Here is a 17,637-nt window from a genome sequence, read left to right on the forward strand (position 1 = left end):
TGTCAGTACGACTCACGAAACAAACATATAAACATGCATAGCTATTTGCGATGGGCAAGTGTGTTGGGTGACCGACTAGCAATTTACCCACATAAAGTTCAGGGTTCGAATCTTTGCATGGGTGCTTCTTTTTTAGGTCCCTTTATCAATCAAGAAAAAGGTAAAAAACACCTATGCGTGCACATTGGGAACTGGGCGTCAACTCGCTCTGGAGCAAGCAAGTTCACTTCGCATCTTATTAAATTCATCCTAAAACAAGTAGCTTAGCTAGCTCTTCATTTCGAATGTGGATTCGAACGTCCCCAAGGTTTGTTGCGGCGATAAGCAGGTGCAAGTTTTCTTCACAGGGTTGCCAGTGGATTTTCACCTCTGAGGTCAGCGCAGGTGCGGCCGCCAGCAGTATCAGCTGATCTGGCTGTGCAGTGGGATCCATGAGTATTACCGTGCAAATTGTCCATGGACTATTTTCATTATTTTTTTATCTTACATCCTATGTGTTTTAAGCGATGGATTTTTATGTATGTTGGTGCAGAAGTTGTCAACAGCTTGTTTTTGAGTTTTTTTTAAATTCCTAAAGCTCTTATTGGGTCAAATGAAGTGCACTTACATGGTGATGGACAATTTGCACGGTAATTCTCAAGTCATGGATACCACTGTACGAAGGGATCTATCGTGCTTTAGGGACCTACAACACTGCGCTGTATACACTATTATATAATAACATGGAAATAGAATATATTTCGAAACATTTCTGTAGCCTTTAGTTTTTCGTTGCAAGTATACCGGGAAAGGGGAGTAACCTAGAACAATTTGTCGTCTGAAAATATTTTTTCCACTCTCGAGCCCATCCAAACAAAATGCCCTAGCGACGATATTGGCTACGGTGTGAAATACCTGCGAAGATTTTGAGATTTTCACGGCCAGTCGTTCACCAGAAAAAGACTACGATACGCTGGAGGTCAGAGGTCTAAAACTGAGTGGGTTACAAGTATGCATCTGCCTTTGAAGCCACGTTTAATAACTTAAAGAAACTTCGTTTATGTTTATTTCTACTCGATCTTTAACGTTGGTAAGATTTAGACTGAGTTTGACCAAGAACAATTCTACACCCTGTACCAGCTAACTGTAGACCAGGCGAACAAGAACAAGTCTCTGCGCAAGAAGTGACGCGAGACGGCTCCACCAATGAACAGTGAGAGAAACAGGATTGCCTAATGGACGACTGGAGTTACCCGATTTCCCTGCTTCGCTCTGCAAGCGTTGCAAACTTGTGAAAGCGACAATACCGTACGCACATGGCAAACGGACCGTACGTCCGTACATGCCATGAAATTTCCGTACGGTTGGCAACGCTGCGCTTTCACCACACTATTTCCCTCCTTCTCCTCTGCCGCTATGCGCGGCCCTGCTCCACAGTTATCTGGGACAAGATATAGTGCAATGTAGGATTATTATTTGCTTCTCAAAACAAGTGATCGGCCCACAGCCCAAGTTGTTCCTTCCCCTGCTCGTGCGATCGTAAAGACCCTTTGCCCCCCCCTCTTCCTCCCACCAATAAAGCAGTGGCAAATGGCAAAATAGAAGACTGATTAGTAAAGAAAAAGCTTATACTCCTACGAAAATACTTCGCACGCCGACGTTCTCTCGAATGCTTATTGCTACGATTATTAAACTGATAAAATATAACGGAGTTTGGCATTTTAGGTCACACTTCTCTCAAGATAATCGCTTGAACTACTTCCGAAGTACAGCCACAGAGGATAAATACTCTTTGGTACAGCTGACCGCCGCAGACATACGTTTCGTGCTTTGTGTTACGTCACAAATCAACTCCCCACGCACTTTTACAAGGGCACTGCCCGCAGCGGGAGGCTTCCTAGTACCCCTAAACTCTGCAAAGGGACCGGTCCTTCCCTTTACCCCTGCACACGTCTCCCCTCGTTTGGGGATATTCTCGTGGGCAGGCTGCTGTTCGAGTGGAGGACGCCACTGATCATCGACTGACAGAGTCATCTACGGCAAAAGTACGAACTGCGTGAGACTTGGTGAGTGGATGTATAACGGCCACCTGTTTACACACGCGCATGCGCTTAAGCCAAGTTATCATTTAGGCATCTTTATTTAGAGCAGTGGTTTCCAACTTCAAAAGGTCCGAGGGCCGAAATTATATCCAGCAGTTGATAGGCGGGCCGCATTTTTTTTTGGGGGGGGGGATTAAAAATTACAAAAATTGTAAGTACTGAACTGAAAATGTAGTACTTTCGCATGACCTAAATTTCTAAAATGAGGCAATAAAACAATGGAATTACAAATCAAAATTGTATAATTACAATTTATTTCACAAAAACCCAATACTTATTGATGAATGGAAAGAAATTAAAGACACACCATACAAATAAGAATACTTCATAGTAAGTGTTCAATGTGAAAATTGAGCCCGATCTGATTCTTTTATTTATTATTTCTGTATTTGAAAGTCTCAGAAGTGAAGAATCTGCCAGTCTGCTTCTGTAGCGGTTCTTGATAAACTTCATTGAAGAAAAAACACTTTCACACGTGTATGTGCTGCCGAACATTGATGTCATTCTTTGCCCAAAACTACGAAGGTTTGGAAAGCGTTCCTTTATAAGGTATTTGAAACATTCTGCCCCCTTTTCTTGCCTAGTTTGAAGGAACACATCGCCTTGCAAATCACGCAATTCAGGTTCGAGAGAAGCTATTTTCATTTTCAATCTTACGTTTTTTGGAGATATTGCTCATTTCGATATTTGCTTTAACAATCAGTCACAGTACAATCCGAGTTGGGACACTGGAAATCTCTTCGTACTTCGTGCGTAGTGAAACAGATCTCTATAGCGCCGCAGTTTGTTTCTAAACACAAAGAGTGAAGCCTTCGCGGAAGCGGGCGAGTTCATTCCACATAGCGAAGGGGTGGAATGCATGGTGTGAAGAGAAAGTTACGTCACTTTAGATTCTTCTGATGATCATTATCGACTGCAAAATCAATTCTACCTGTGATATGGTCTTTCTTCACAGAGCTTCCGTTCCTTCAGTAAAAATATAACGTATTTTAATAAAAATAAATAAAATTAACGTATTTTGCAAACTGGCTTCGCGGGCCGCAGAAAAAGGCAACGGGGGCCGCATGCGGCCCGCGGGCCGCCAGTTGGAAACCCCTGATTTAGAGTGCAAATTCTATCTGTCGGACTGCTTCGCCTAAACAACAACGCCCACAAGTCGCCGTGTCAAACTATATGTCCTCTAGTAGTGGACAATTCATACAGATTGCTTTGTTAGTTACAAACACGGTGTATTTATTCTGCGTAGTTTATTTCTTTGCACGTGATTCGAACCCCACGCTTCGGAGCATGATACAGGTGGATTTTCCGCTATCTCTTGTCAATATGAACGAACGCCCAATAACCCAATTCGCCAACTAAAATGCTTCTTCATTAATCCCTTTCTGTAATTAAGCCTACTTTTGAAAACAAGAAAAGCTTACATTAGAGAACGTTATCGGCATTGTCTCCGAGTTGTTTTCGTACAATCCGTTCTCGCATCCTCCCGTCTTTTCTTATCAAAAACCAACTTCACCTGCAACACTTTTTCAAAAGGAAATTCACTAATCACACAAGTAGGAAACTTTACTACCGTTTACTTTTCGCCATGTGACTGTATGTGTGTGGCTGACAAGCTCTTGCCTCTCATGAGTTTCTGGTGTTGCTAGGCCACCGGATAGCATTCAAGTGTATTTTAATATTCACATACTTATTACGTGATCGAAGAAGGAACTATTATTTTTATTTAATAATAGGAAATTTAAATACTGGGGAGGTTACATTTTCGGTTTAGATCTCCATAATCCAAAGTTCGAATCCTCTAATGTTTCTCATCATATTCGTAATTATCTTTATACTTTCATTTTATTTGTATTGCGTAATTTGGCCGTTGCACTTGGCCTGCTCTGGTCCGCCATTGGCGCCGCCACTGGTGTGGTGACAAGACAGCGGACTAATGGCCATATACTAGTTTCGATGTTCTAGAGTCGTTTTCAAGTTCAGAAGACACAATGGGCTCTTATGGGCAATGCTTTTCTTATGGGAAATACGAGCGCGCTGTTGTCAAATTTCTGGATTTACAAATTTAGCTTAAGTAAAATCGGTACCTGCAGTTTTGCAGGAAATTTTGTAGAGAATACGATGGTAAACACAAAAAACTGGTAACTTGGTTACATAATTTTAGATAAATTAAAAACGCAAATTTTCTGTGAAAACACAATTTTTACATTGTTTTCATTCCTAACGTTGAAACATGCCGTAAAATTGAAGCTTTCATTATGAAAAAAATTGACACTGTTTTTTAATTGTCATAGGTGACGGTGGTACTCAGAATTTATCAATTTAGCATATTTGCATTAAAAAATATTCAAATAAAGTATGTGGAGATTTTTTACATTCGTGCAGTAGAAAATGTCATCGCTGGCCTTTTTTTGTTCTGTAATTCCAAGTAAAAACTTCCAGCGACAAAGTTGTGGAGAAAATAATGAAATTATTTTTTATAACCACTCAAAGGTTCCCAGAAATATTACTTCCATGCATTTGGAGTTTCTTTTTCACCCGAACCGCGCGCGAAGTAAGGAGACGTTGTCTGGCCATCTTGAGCTGACTCACCGCAGCATTCCGGCTAATCACCACCAAGTTTTCCAGTTGTTATTTTATTTCCATTCAGTAAAAATATGAACTTCATGCAGTTTATAATAGAATTGAAATTACTTAAATTTAATAATTGACAATTATTTCCAATGCTGCTGTTGTGAGCAACATTAGTGCTGTCGCAAATACACGTTGTTTTTGTTTACATTACTGTCGACATTAATACTGAAATGAAGATCACCTTTCAGTTTCCAACGTACACATAAATTCATAGACATCATATTAACCTTTGAAAGGCTTTCCAACACGTGACAAAACAAAATATGGGGCTTCAAGATATAAATATGACATGCCTTGCTTGAGTCATTCACGTCTTATCAGTTCACGTGGGCCATAACTCATTTGTTAGTTTGTATTGCAACTTAATCTAACCCATGTGCCAGGTTCCCCTTATTTGAGTGAGAGATATGCTTTGGTCTGTTTAGACTTTTTCCCTCTCCCGAAAAAGTGTTTTCAGTTGTGTGAGCTCTCAGTGATTTTTACTTTTTTTACGTGATTTCTGAAGTGTCATATTCGTGCATTACACTCGCGTGTGTAGTGATCGCAATGGATCATAGTAAAAAGGGTAACTGTAACGTTCACAGTATAATATTAATGTTAATAATTACATATAATTATCATTATATATACAAAATATGTAACACCTTCATTGTGAAGGAAGGTCATCATTTCCCGGCGACATGAGCTAGCGCTGTATTGGCAACACTGTGCGGTTTCTCCATAAGCGCCGTTGTGTCTTCTGAACGTAAAAACGACTTTTTTTTCTAGCTCTGCGTAAAGCATGGGCTATCATGCCATTAACTTTGTCGCGATTAACTTAATGGGTAGAAAAACGACATACAATAACAGGAATAGAAAGATAGAAAGACAAACACTAACAAGATAGGTAATTTTTCTCACATTGTATATAGTCTCCCCGATGGAGAAGTAAGATAGTTACGTTGTCTACTAGTAATCAAAGGGTCCTGGGTTCGATACCCGGTGGAGGAACATAGTGGTTCTGATTCAACTTTAAACTATAGCTCGTCCCGTATGGCCCTTGGGTGCAGAAAGTGGACTTAAAAAACAAACCCAACAAAAAGCTCGCATAGGAATGCAACCAAATGTCAACCTCACTTTCACTCTGGACTGCATCTTGCAGACTACCGAGGCTCTGGTTCCTGGTCCTGCAGCCGCGGTAGGTAAGAAGTCTGTAAGACTTGTGTTGAGTCGTCCATATGTCTCTTCATTCATCTCACGATTTCATCGAAGTAAAACAAATCGAACAAGCTGCCTTTTTCTTTAATTTTGTCACTTTGGGCGTAACTACTGTTTCACAAGGTTCTAAAAGAATAATTCCCCTGCACAGGAGCAGTACCTATGGTTATGGTGGGAGGCGGGTACATTATTCAATTCAATTCAATTCAATGGTCTTTATTCTTGGGCGAGGTTCAGCAAATGCTGATCTACCACCTAACCCGACAAAGAAAAATGTAGCAAAGTACCTAGGTACATTATTATACATGAAGATTATAAGACGCTACATAAGTAAAATAACATAAAAGAAACTATAAAGAAAAACTACTACTACACAAAGAAAATCACAAAAAGAAAACATGACAAAATATATACAGTGCGTGTGTGCTAATAAATGAAAAGATAATAATATACATGTATTAACTTAGTTTCGGTCCAGTTTTTTCAATAATTCACAGGAAACAGTTTTTAATCATATGTGGTCTTACTTTGCTCCTGATCATCAATCAGTGAATCATATGCGGCCCTACGAAAGTGTTTGTAGTTCAGTTGCTTTATTTCGTCCGGGAGTGCATTCCAGATTTTAGGTGCCATGTAACTGAATGAAGATTGCGAAACAGAAGTTCTGCAGCGAGGTATATGGAGATTAGCGGCGCTTCTGGTGGAGTATGAGTGCGTTTCACTCCTGGCTTTAAGCTTTACACTCAGATAGTCCGGGATGTTTTTATTTATAACATTGCAAGTAATGCAGGTCATGTGCAGTTCTCTCCGTCTTGCCATGTTGAGAATTTTGTGCTGATTAAGCACAGGTAGAACGTGTTCGTGATTTTTAAATCTGTAGACATACCTCATGCATGCATTTTGGACTTTCTGAATTTTGCCCGAGAGCCTTTTTGTGATTCTTGGCCCGTAAACAACATCGCAATAATCGAAAGGAGGATATATTAAAGATTGGACCAAATTTAATTTAATTTTTGGGTGAAATAAAGTCAACAAGCGTGTAGAGGCTCTTTAGCACTGAATATCTCGTTTTCGGACCACAATACCATGTTCTCACGCAGAACGAATATTGGGTCAACAATTAACTAACGTTTCACATATGTATATTCTTAATAGGGTTAGATGAAAGTAATATTTCCTTACCTTATGCCCGGAAGCACTGCAGAAACGCATTCGCTATCACCAGAGGAAGAATACCACGTCTGCAGCAGACCCGACGTCTCCACAAAGTCACAAGCTGAAATGGTAGCAAACGGGAGAGGGTTATTAGATCTTACAATTCACTTCGAATCGCAAAGCAGCGTCACCTAAACTGCGCAGGGTGCGTAACACTTCATAAACGAATACCGACCAATAACAATAGATGGCGCATTATTTTCAGTGCAAAGGCAACAATGATGCCGGGCTGTTTATACTGACCTTCCAACTTCGGTTTCATGTTTGCTTTCTTAAACTTTTCTTTGCAAGACTGCCGACGTCTTCTGCGGACAAAGCAAAACCTGCGTGGAAAGGAAAAGAAAAGGAGTTGAAACGCTAATACAGATATGCTATTATATTTAGAACATTTTCAGGAAGTTGCATGTACAGTGGAATGCCAAAGTATTTCTCGACAAATTGACCATGACTATTTTCAGACCCCTTTTTCTTGCATCCTATGTTTTCTTAAGAAGTGGATTTTTACGTCTGCTCGTGCACAGGTTTTCAGCAGCTTGTGCGATGTTTTGTTCCTAAACTTCCAATCCTAGAAGCTCTCCAGGGACGTAGCTAGGGTGATCAGTTCGGGGGGGGGGGCAAAACTTAAGATTTTTTTTCTATCAAACTATTAATATAGCATATAGGCCTACATAAGTATATATATAAAAATCTTGGAAGAGAATATTATTTTCTCCTGTAGCCCCAATAAATTTACGGATATAGACTCGCGAAATCCACGGCCGTCATTCGGGAATCTAAATGCAGAATGAACTTATTAACTTAATGGCATCTAGACAGTCTTTAAAAATCCATGTATTTTCTCTTATGTTAGATTTTTGAGACACCAAGAACAATGTCATTAGTCCTTTCTTCTTAGATTTGTAAATTTGCTGGAAGCAAATTGAGAAGTAGAGAAAACTATCTTCGGTGGGTTTAGGGTGCTGGTATCAGGTGTACGTACAAGTATGACAACGGTGCGAAAATGTAACGGTGTAATGAGATCAAGATAGGCATCCCATGTATATTGTTTATACCAGAATCGAATCCGGCGGCCTTTAGTGCAAGGCGACACCCTTTAACACTATTCTATGGGACATGCACGAGTCTTTGTAGCGTCGTACTGTACACATTGGAGAATGATGACGATATATATCAAATTTTATGCACACATCTAGTTTCTTAAACAAAATTCCCGCGCACTCAAATTATTGCGCTCTAGTGTTTCAAGGTTCGATCCCTGGTAGAAACTCCAAAATTTCTGTGATGGCCTAACATCGTGAGGACAATTGGGAAGCTACTTGAAATCAATATGTAAGCGAATTCCACTCTCAAAACTAGATGGGACTCGATGTGATGACCACGCGTCACCGAATGGAAAAACACTTCGGAGGCTTTGTCCTTCAAAATTAATTTTACTGAATAACTGTAGTTTTCTTTAGAGGACGTAAACATGGCTTTTTTGCACAGTACAATGTTGTTTTCTTTCACCCTACTTTTATAGTTTTTCATTCAAAGGATTCCACTCCCGAAGCATGAGCATGACGCGCTACGAGACCAGATGTCCCAGGTTCGGACCTTGGACAGGTGTGGTTGCAACATGTCTCTCGCATCGTTATTCCTTCGGATCATCATTGAATCTCATCGTCGCATTTAACCCAAGGGGCCAAGAGGTAGAAAAGCGGCGTAAAATAACTAAATAGAAATTAATTACTTTTATAATTTTACTTTACTTTTCTTACACTTTCTGGCTAATCGTGAAGATGAGAATGAGTTAAGATTAACTTGATGAAAGGACCATCACAAAGAAGACACATTCTCAGGCCGGGATTCGAACACGGGACATTCTGCTTCGTAGCGTAACCTGCTAACCACTCTCCCACGGAGTTGTCGGCCCAAATAGAAATGTAAATTAGAAAATGCCGTCTTGAATTTGCAGAATTTGCAGGAACAGAGTTCACCACCAAGAGCAAAAGATTTTTGCTCCCACTAGGATAGGCAAATAACAGGATAGGCAAATAACAGAAAATGCTTGATAAGTAATTTGGCTCTCCGTATTTCATGATGTTATTATGTAAGTAACTATTATCCGCTATATAACGTTGGATTAATTTTATTTGTATGTCCAGTCAACTTTCCCGCTTAAGCAGCAGCCACAGCGTCTCCATTTGCGGGTGGAGGCCAGGGTTGTTAAAGGTCCAGGAATTTTAAATAAATTCAATTCCGGTCCAGGAGAGAAAATCAGCAAGCGTAAATGGGTTCTGGACCGTAATGAACCTTTTCATTTGTAAAGTTTTCAATTCGGTCCAGGAATATTCTTCCCAGATGAATTTCAATTCGGTCCAGGAACCTTATTTCTTGATGAATTTAAATACGGTCAACGAACATTTTTTTTTCCGGATCAGTTTAAATAGGGTGAAAGTTCTGTATTGAAATGAAACAATTCGCAACTTGGTACGAATTTAGATTGTGCGAGAGAAAAGGTTTCGGTCCTATAACGGAATCCTATAGAACAAATTAGAATATATGCGTTCCCTAATCTTTAACAATCCCAGGGTTGTTAATGGTCCAGGTATTGTAAATAAATTCATTTCACACACGGGAGAGATAATCAGCAAGTGTAAATGGGTTCTAGGCCTCAATTCGGTCCAGGAACCTTTTTTCCGTATGAATTTAAATACGGTTCAGGAACTCCTTTTTCAGAAAAATTTAAATACGGTCCAGAACCTTGTTTTGCGGCTGAATTTAAACACTGTCCAAGAACCTTTTCTCCAGGATCAATTAAAATTCGGTGCAGGATTATTTTTCCGGATCAATTTAAATACGATCCAGTAACCTTTTTTTAATGGAACGATACACTACTAGGACCGAATTTAAATTGTGCGAGAAGAAAGGATCCGGTCCTGCAACGGAACCCAATAAAACCCATAGAAGTTATGGGTAGATGGACCTTTGACAACCCTGGTGGAGGCTAAATGAAGAGAAATCACAAAATATGCAGAATTTTGAAACGTATTATTTCTAGAGCATGCACACTACTATAAAATGTTGACTACATACCTCATTTCCTTCCTTAATTGAAATGTGACTTATTCTTCATCACATGTGAGATCAACCGCCCTGGGAGTCAAACCCGGTATCCTGTGTGGTAGTCGGACACCAATTTAGAAAGTCAATGTGTTGGACATTTGGTCGATCAGTCGATCCTACTTCAACTTTTTCGAGAGGTAAACGAGCTGGCAGCTTCACACTCGAAATTTCACTTCGCCTACCCTCGTGGCGGAGTGGTTAGCACATCGTGCTACGATGCCAGGTGTGCCGGGTTCGAATTCCGGACTGAGCATGGGTGTTTGTTGTGTCCATTGATCAATTTAATCATATCATCACTCATCTCCGTCTTCGCAATTAGCCAAATGTGGCAGAAGAGCAAAGTAAAATGAACCAAATCAATCGAAATTTCACTCGCAATGCATGAAAATGAGATCTCAAGCACTCCGTGATCCTACCGGAATCTCACGTTTACGGAAGCTAACTATGAAACCACTTCTTGGATCAAACTGTTCATCGAACTAGCTGACAGTCATCAATTGTCGACCAATCAACACAGTAGGGCAAAAAGAAGCAGATGTTTCTTGAAAATTAGTGGAAAGTTACCAAGGAAGGATATAAAGTTGGTACATTACGAAGGCTTATTATGGCCTTTCCCTTCATTGCAGGTTATGAGCACAAGGGTTGAGTGTGGGAACCTGAAGGAACCGCGACATTTTTGTCATTCATCTCCCGCCAGAAAAGAGACAAACAGTAGAATTTTTTGTCTCTTGCAATATGTCCATGCTGAAACATAAAGTAATTAACCCAGAAAGTCCTAGCTACCTGCAGTGCGTTTCGGCGCTGCCGATAACCAGAGCCAGATGAAGAGAAGATTTTGTGGGAAGGGGTGACCTGGCTTAGGCCCCCTGGTGAGCATGAAGGGAAAGTTTGTTTTCAAAAGGTCCCCGACTTCCCAGAAAGGGACGGCCCATAAAATCACTGCTTTCCTACCAATGCATCCGTTTGTGTTCAACCAAAGTGTATGTTACCGTAGGATCCGAGCGCTTCGAGTTCTGTCGGTTGAGGGACTTCTTGAGTCTTTTGTCAACATGGTGCCAATCAGAGTTTCTTTCTGCCAAGGTCGTTGCACCTATGAATCGGCTCTTCAGCTTGAGTGGCAAAAGACATGTTGTACGGAGGAAAGTTGCACCGGAAAAATTACCTTCTTAAATACGATGAAACCTGTAAAACATCCACAGATATTTATTCGGGGGTGGTCCCTTTGACAAAACACCAATATTCTCAAAATTCTTCGAACGGACTGTGTAAAACATTGCAATACTCCAAAAACTGAACCTGCTCTGCAACACAAGGAAAATGCCTCATTTAGCAATCAATGTGCCATTGTTAAGTTGGTAAGTTCAGTATGGCACTACATTTTAAATAATGCTGATGGAATAAATCAATTAAGTTTGTTAAATGACAACGACTCCTTACCACAAGAATATAATTATTCTTTACGGATATCCCCCGTCACCCCATTACTGGTTAAAGTTCTCCACACCTCTAGAATTTTAGGTAGGATTGTGGGAGGGACTGGCAGTCGAGAGATAGACCAAGGCCCTTCCAGGGATGTCGAACCACGGGTTATTATATATTTATAGATGCTTAAATATATGTGCAACTTCACATGTCTTTCCAGTGACTTATTGCAAGGGTTTGTTATTGTACTTTACTCAACAAAATAAGCTTACTGTGAGAGGCAGATTCATACGAACCAAAAATACCCAAAATAATAATAACAATAATAATAATAATTTACTTCAAAATTACAAAAATGTATTTACTTGTTCTTGTTTAAATTTTTGATTCTTCGAAAAGTTTGTTAAGGAGTTGAGTTCAGTTGGTGTTTTTGAGTCCACTTTATGCACAGTAAGGCTAATCAGGACTGGACCTACAGTTTAAAGTAAGATCCGGACCACTGTGTACCTCCACCCATGTATCCAACCCGGGACCCCTCGATTACAAGGCAACAACGCTATCACTGCGCAATCGGGGAGGCATCGTTGTTAAGGAGGATTCTTAAAATCGGTCTTCACGATATCGAGAAAAATATGCGACTCGAGAAATCGTACAGTTTGTGAAGATATTTACTTTTAACACGTTGCGTGTTTTAGACTGTTTCAATAGTAGAATAGATATTTGGTGCGAATAATACTACTTACCCGGAGATATGAGGCATCCTGCCACCATTATACTTATTTAGCGTGTATTGCGCTCTGATTCGGGACCAGTTGTAACTGTTTGCATATATGTGGTTTACCGCTGCACAAGCGGTCGTTTCTCAATCTGGTCAGAAACTACTCAAGCTCAAAACATTCATTGGACGCAACGTCAACACTCAACGCCCAACCCTGCCCTGCGACTGCTAGGGGTGGAACGACCGCTCCCTCAAAATTTCGAGAAACAACGAAGTTCTAGGTTCCTACACTGACATCCACTTATAGAACCAGGAAAACTAGAAAGAAATGTGGTTTTGGGTTCGTGCCACTCAAATTAAGAATAGTGTTTCTAACTGAAAGAGAAAATTACTGAAAAACTATTTTGCAATATTTGTCATGAAAGTAAAATTTTCAGCAAATGTAGAACACTTTACCGGGGCCACTTGAACGTTTCGGGGGGCCAGTGCCCCCCTTACCCCCCCAAACGACGTCCCTGAAGCTCTCATTGCGTAAAACAAAGAGAATAAACATGTTGATGAACAATTGGGGCCATAGGGGGCATGCCCCCCCCCTCCCCTGAACTTTGAAATGTGAACCTATAAAAACATACGAAAATAACTGACGATTTTTTTCAGATTGTGCAAGAATTTCGAATGGGTTGTTTGTGGTTGTGGATAGTGACAGGCTCCTGATGTCTGCAACATTGAGTAATTTTAGTTTTATAACCATTTGGTGGGGAGTCTATCGACGAGTTGACTTTTTCCCGTTACTTCGGACCATAACACTGCAAATCTACAATTGTACAGCCAACGGCAAAGATAATAGTTGGCAAATTGTCCATCACTATTTTCATTATTTTTTTTACTATATACCGGGTTTTCCTAAATGATTGTCGGGGTTTCCTCATTGTTGTTATCGATCTGGGTGAATGACACGGTGAACACAAATGCACGATATTGTTGAGAAACTCAACAAGTTGTGTTCCTTATTTGTTTCATATACGTTTGTTTCCCGATTCTGCCGCCATTCGGCAGTTTTCCAAAATGGCGGATATTACTAGTGAGATGGCGTTTTGTGTCCTTTAATATCACGCAACGAGGTGCGTTACAGTTGTGCAACGACCTTTTTGTGCGCGATATCGGAAAGATTCACCGTCAGACAATTCGATTAGAAGGTGGTATGCACAGTTCAAAGAAAAAGGTTGCATTTGCAAAGGCAAAAGCAGTGGTCGACCATCAGTGTCGGAACATGATGTGGAGCGAGTTCGTGAAACCTATCTACGGAGCCCGAAGAAATCGATTCCTGCTGGATCCAAGGAACTAAACATTCCGAAGACAACATTATGGAGTGTTCTACGAAAACTGCTAAACATGAAACCATACCGCCTAAGTCTGCATCAAAAACCAACACGTAACGACCGTCGTGTACGGGAAACGTTCGCCATTGATATGCAAAATCTCATGGCTGACGATGACAATTTCATCGAGAATTTCGTTTCCACTGACGAGACGACATTCCACCTAAGTGGAAAAGTAAACACACACTATGTGCGCATATGGGGAACGGAAAATCCTCATCAGTTTGTTGAGTTGGTTCGGGACTCGCCTAAAGTGAATGTTTTTTGTGCTGTGTCACGAGAAAAGGTGTACGGTCCATTCTTCTTCATGGAGAAAACGGTTACGGGATTGACATTCCTGGATATGTGGAATGAGTGGCTATCCTCAAGTGGAAGAAGGTTCTAACACCTTCATCATGCAATTGGATGGAGCCCCACCTCACTTCCACTGTGAAGTGCGATCATTGCTCAACAGAAAATTACCACAACGTTGGATTGGGCGGAGTGATGAGGATGAAAACCTTTTATCATGGCCGTCTCGTTCACCTGACTTTTCTCCTTGCAATTTTTTCCTCTGGGGATACGTAAAAGATACCGTTTCCCATTACCCACTACCATTGAGGAACTGAAAACACGCATAACGAATTCCGTCAACAGTGTTACACGTGATATGCTATCCCGAGTGTGGCAGGAAATGGACTATCGCTTAGATATCTGCAGGATATCGCGAGGCTAGCGCATGGAACATTTGTGACTTTGTCATAAAAACTTGGTGAGTTTTCTAACATTTTGCAAAAAATTGCATGTATCTATCTTTATTACGTAAAATACAGTGCTTGTTTGTAACCCCGACAATCATTTACGAAAACCCTGTATACACAGTGTGTCCCACAAAGGGGTTTACACTATTTGAATGTTAATAACAGAGAAAGTATTACAGGTAACCTGATGGAACTTTTTGTATCTGGATCTGTCATGATTAGTGCTTGTTGCCATTCACTTGTTTTTCTTTAATATCAGTTCAGTTGCCAGTAGTGACAAGTAATTGACAAGATGGCTGGGAACCTTTCCGTTGAGCAACGGAAGTGGATTTTAAAGTGTTTTTGGAAATGTGAGAACATGACAGAAGTGCAGAGACGATGGCGGGCAGAATTTGATACTGTGCAACCGTCACGTGTAACAATTACGAAATTACGCGACAAGTTTGAGAGGGAAGGAACTGTGTGTGATCTGGGAGAAATCAGTATCGGACGAAAGCGGGATGGAAGCAGTGGTACAAACTTTCATCAGATCCCCCAAGAAGTCTATACATAAAATTCTGCCCTCCATCGTCTCTGCACTTCTTTCATGTTCTTACATTTCCAAAAACACTTTAAAATCCACTTCCGTTGCCCAACGGAAAGGTTCCCAGCCATCTGAACTGATATTAAAGAAAAACAAATGAATGGCAACAAGCACTAATCATGACAGATTCAGATACAAAAAGTTCCATCAGGTTATCTGTAATACTTTCTCTGTTATTAACATTCAAATAGTGTAAACCCCTTTGTGGGACACTCTGTATATTGTGTTCCTTTAATGCAGTTGTTCCCAAAGTGTGCGCCGCGACGCATTGGGGCGCCGTGGATGGCTTGCAGGGGCGCCGTGAAATGTTCCATGAACCCAGGGTTCAAGTCTGGTACCCGAGCATGGACAGAGTGTTCTTTGTGAGTGTCCCTCCATCAATTTCATCTTATCATCACTCATCCTCATCGTCGCGATTAGCCAAAAATGACAGAAAAACTATGTATAACAACCGAACTCAATCAATCAAACGCAAAGCTGGTACTGTCACCGGATAAGTTCGGTCGTGGACACTTTTTTCCGTAAAATCTTGTAGTCTGTGTCTGATTAGTGATGAAATGAAAATGCAGAACCCAGGTCCCTCTAAACGAACCTAACACACTCGCATCCATTTTTGTGTCAAGATAAATAGAAACAGTATATAAGCCGTAAATGAGGCTTGAAAGGTTTCCAGTGGAAACAAAAGGGGTTTCCAGTAACTATTCTTGAAGAATCGGGACATTATATACATTATGTATATCTTATCCCCATATTAGCAACCATAGTGGGAGGGGAATTGCTCCTCGTTTTCAATTTCCAATACTACCATGGATAAACTATATAAAATGATTGATTAATTGATTTGCTATATTTTACTTCGCTCTTTGTGCCACTTTTGGCTAATTTGAGAAAATGGGGATGAGTGATGACATGATGGAATTGATGAATGGACACTCACAAATATCCATGTCCAGGCAGGGATTCGAACCCGGCACCGCTGTCGTCGTAGAGCGATGTGCTAACCACTCCGCCACGAGGGCCGGCTATGTAAAATGATATTAATCCTTTATTATTTATTGATTGATTTGGTTTATTTTACTTCGCTTATCTGCCACTTTTGGCTAATCGCGAAAATGAGAATGACTGATGTGATAAAAGTGATGAACGGGCACTCACAAAGAGCACCCATACCTAGGCCGGTATTCGAAGCGTCGTAGTCAATCTGCCATAGAGGCCAGGCCAGCTTATTATTTATTATATTATCAAGGTTTAATTATTTTTGTCCTCGCAAAACCCTACCAACACTATAAGCATTATATTTTAAGAAGTGATGTTATGAATCAAAATCGAAAAGTAGTTCTTGTAATGGAGCTATAGTATAAAACTTTAGTAAAATGCGAAACACGCATTTTCGTAACATAATATTGCGAGTGAAGCGAGCAAGAACATTTTTATACCCATTTCTTTGAAGTCTTTCAAGAATATTAATTTAATGGGATGTCAAGTCAATACTTTCTTATGACCCCGCAATATTACTCTTTTCCAGCTTGTCTTTTCGCACGTTCGGCGCCAAAAACGTGTGGATACCGTCCCCTAAATATAATATTCGAACTCTCCCACACTACAGAAATCCATTGACAATCTAAGATTTAACACTTTATTGATTGATTGATTGAGTTGGCGTTTTAAGTCCACTTTATGCACAGTAAGGCTAATCGGAACTGGACCTACAGTTTAAAGTGGAATCCGAACCACTGTGCCATGTGCCTCCACCGGGTATCGAACCCGGGAACCCTTGATTACTAGGCGCACTTTATCAAGAGCTGCATATCCACCCCGCCTTAAATTTAATACTCAATCCTCCCACCAAAATGTCCGTGCCAATTTTAGACTTAATGTTTATGTTGAAGAGTGGATGTTGCATTCTCCAAAACAAATAATTCTCAGTCACCAGAATTTTCGCAACAGACTAGAGTCTAGACAATAGTATTACACAAGAATTCGGTACCCCCTTAATTTAACACTCAATCCCCCCCGAACTAAAAGGTGGGATATTGTCCACCTCAAACGTTTTATTCTCAATACTTCCCCCCCCCCTAAGAATCCACGTGTCATTGTAAGAGTTTGATATTTCCCTCCACCCCCTCCCGATAATACATATTACCCTTTACATTTATATTGGAAGTCTACAAATTGCTATTCATATAGCAGCAATGGTAACTTGTGTCCAATGCTATATTGTTCACCTCAAATTTCCATCATAACCTCCCCCCCAAATTGGGTGGACGCAACGGGTGTCCAGAAGACTCGTGTCCTATGTGTTGTAATTATTTGATGATTATGTAAATATTATAATATTATTAATTATAATACAGCGCATCATTTCATTAGCCGTTATGTCTTCCCTCTAGTAACCAGAAAAAAAAAAGATAACACAATGTTAACGAAAATAAAGCGTTTCATTTCGCGAACATTTCTATTCTGGGACCTGGTTATGCCCCCTCCTGATACATAATGTGTACAAGAAGGATGTGTTTGTTCTACATGTGGTGGAAAATCCCGTATGTAGAAAACAATACAATATTTG

General features: G+C 40.4%; 1 protein-coding gene across 1 annotated transcript in view; it reads left to right on the forward strand.

The window, feature by feature from the left end:
• The window catches only part of Agxt (Alanine-glyoxylate aminotransferase), a 64,735-nt gene that overhangs the window by 26,046 nt on the left and 21,052 nt on the right, over positions 1 to 17,637 (forward strand). The window lies entirely within an intron of this gene.

This window comes from Lepisma saccharinum, chromosome 4, assembly GCF_977018435.1.
Source record: "Lepisma saccharinum chromosome 4, izLepSacc3.1, whole genome shotgun sequence".
NCBI lineage: Eukaryota > Metazoa > Arthropoda > Insecta > Zygentoma > Lepismatidae > Lepisma > Lepisma saccharinum.